Genomic DNA, 2,880 nt, shown 5'->3' with positions numbered 1-2,880 from the left:
ATATGGATAATTTTTGTTTCTTGTTTTTCTTTTCTTTCCTTTTTTTTTTTTTTTAACAAGTGTTTGATCAGACAGGCAGTCTTAGATTTACATACAAAAGTAAAACTGAAAATATAGTTTTGTTCTCTACACATTTCTTTTAATTTTTTTCCCTGAAAAAGTGGGGGTGGGGTGGGGAAAATGCTTGTATACTTTTCTAAACATAAAGTAAAACAGAGCACAAAGTTATTTTCTTTCTGCTAAATTCATTTAATCTGGGATAGGGATGGGAGCAGCAGGACCCGGGAAATCAGCCCAATGAAATAACGTCTGGTATGATGCCAGAGATGGATGCTGCGTCTGTGCTGCTCCTGTGTGTGACGGTGTGGCTTGGCTCTCCCTTAAGCTGTTGGAGGATACAAGGCTGCTGCTACTGCTGCTGCTGCTTCCATTGGTGGTTGGCAGAGAAGTACTGCCCCTGCACTTAACTGATCAAGAAACATCCGTGAAAAGGTATACGAAACTGAGAGGAGTGTAGGAGGTCTTGATCATCTGAAACTGTGGCAGCCACAAGCAAGGAGGTGTTGTAATGCTGATTGTCTCCCAATAAAAAAGAAAGACATCTAATCCTTGTAAGTCATAAGGCATGGATGTCATGTGCAAAGGATGCCTACAGTCTTGGATAAGGGAGGCATTGATGTAGCTTGTGTCTCCTGCAGGAAGGTTTGGAGTGAGGGATACTGGAGATGCTTGGTGTGGAAGACTTAGAAATGCCTTTATTACTTAGTGGTGATGTAGGAGACAGGATAGGGCAAGTCCTCTCGGCAGGTAGGGCTCTTCTTCCTCTGCATCAGGTCCATCACCTCTACTTTCTTGTTCTGATCTGAGGACCGGTGGCTCCAATGTGGAGCTCAGGCATCCATCAACTCCAGTGTAAGAGGCAGAAACTTCCTGAACTTCCTTTTTCAATCTCATTAGTGCCCAAGAGCCATCTTCCTTAAATTGTATTTCATCACAGTCTGTACAGTACTTTAGTATTCATAAACAAGCCATCAGTAATAAGGTGTTCATACAGACTCTTCCTATCACAGACAGGAAAACCCAGGTTGGCTTTTTCTCATTCATCTGAGTATAAAAAGTCACGTCAAAACTCTGTAGATGGGAACATGTAACAGCCCCACAGGGAATTGTCAGCAGGATTTTCCCGAGAGGACATAGCAGGGAAACCTTTAGGCTGGCTGTAGCTATTTCACTATCTGGATCTGCAGTCAATTTCTCTTTAATTAAAGCTCTAGGATGATCCAGATTCCTTATCCCTTTGCTCATAACCTCTGAAGAAGAACTGTTAAGGACAACTGTTTTACAAGATACACTGCCATGGAAAAGTTTCTTCCAATTTTTGCAGCCCAAGAAAGAACAGCGGTGTTTGGTACGATTGTGCACAATTGGACAAGAGAGGTGATATTAATTGGTCGGCTGGGTCGCTTTGGTTCCACACCATTTTTAGTAGGTGGAAGGTAACCTAGAAGGCTGCAAGGTTTTATATTCACTTTCACACAAAGACTGGGTGGGAAGTGATCTCCCTGTGGACAGCTGGTTTCTGATGAGCAAAACCTTACCTGGACCTGCTCTGTGAAGTCCACATTTGGTCCCAAAAATATCTGTGGGATTACTGATTTGCTGCACTTGTTGTGGTATCAAGGCAAATGCAAAACAGGTTTCTAGAAAGTGCTGACTGTTGACTAATGCTAGACTGGTAGGTTGTATCAGTTCATCCAGAAATCATACAAGGGTAATTTTTGAAGTTTTGTATTCAGATGGACTGAGTAAAGAGCTGAGATAAGATGTAGGAGTTCCAGTTCACGTTTAGGTACCAGAAGAGAAATAGGGAGTAATGGTGATGACGCAGGGTGACCACAATAAGTGAGCTGTGGAATGGCAGATGGAGATGAAGTTGCTGGCACAGGACTTGAATATATGTTGGGGATGGATAAATCTGCAGGCGTCAGGATTTTCTGCGGGGACCACCTATAGAGTTCTTCAATTTTCATTTGTACAGCAGGATTACAGGCAGCCTTTAGCAAATTTGCAGGGCTTTTGTGAAAAGTTTTTGTTTGTGTCCATATTGGTTTGTTCATGCATAGCCCCGCAGTACCTGGAGTTCAGAAACTCTATGGCTCATAACCATTTGCCTTAGTTCCTCACTGGCCAACCATCCTACATCCTGGAAACTTTTTAAATATGCCTTCATGTTCACTGACTTTTATGTAAACTTTTTTATTCTCTTGAGACTACCCATTAAAGTTTTTAATTCATACCTTATATTTTTTCAACCCCTAAATTTTCACTTTTCTCTTTAATAGTGTACATAACTCCATTATGATTTTCTATTTTTTCATTCATTTTTTGTTTTCCTTTATAGCATGGTACATAGTTATTATAGCTGCCTTTTCCTTAAGAATGGGTCTTTTCCCCCAAGTTTTTATTACCCTGATTTGGGTCTGTCCTATGCATGCATAATTCAGCCCAGGACCAGACTTTTGTGAAGTCATACACAGAGTTAGGGGACACCTGCTATGACTCCATCTCTTTTACTCTCCTGTCAGCTAGACTCTATTCATGATTTATCTCAGCTGGAGTTCCTGAGTTTTAAGTGTGCATTGTACAACTTTGCAACTGGGGTTTATTCCTGGAGTAAGAATATGAAAATAAAAAGTTAAATTCACCCCTGCATGGATTAGATCTTCAAGTTTTTACCTCCTTATCCTTCATGTTTCAGAGATCCTCAAGTATCTTGCCACCACCCAGAGTTGTTAGGTGTGATCGATAGGAAATGGTCTGGAGGAAACTTACACCAGCATCGTGGAGCTAACATCAACTTTATTTTGATTATTGTTTGAA

General features: G+C 41.0%; 1 pseudogene; it reads right to left on the bottom strand.

Annotated features, from left to right (window-relative positions):
- Positions 1 to 289: 289 nt before the first annotated feature.
- On the bottom strand, positions 290 to 2,173 carry LOC128561920 (E3 SUMO-protein ligase PIAS1-like; annotated as a pseudogene).
- Between the last annotated feature and the right edge of the window lie 707 nt (positions 2,174 to 2,880).

This window comes from Nycticebus coucang, chromosome 12 (assembly GCF_027406575.1).
Source record: "Nycticebus coucang isolate mNycCou1 chromosome 12, mNycCou1.pri, whole genome shotgun sequence".
Taxonomy (NCBI): Eukaryota; Metazoa; Chordata; class Mammalia; order Primates; family Lorisidae; genus Nycticebus; species Nycticebus coucang.
This window is presented reverse-complemented; position numbering and strand designations above follow the sequence as displayed.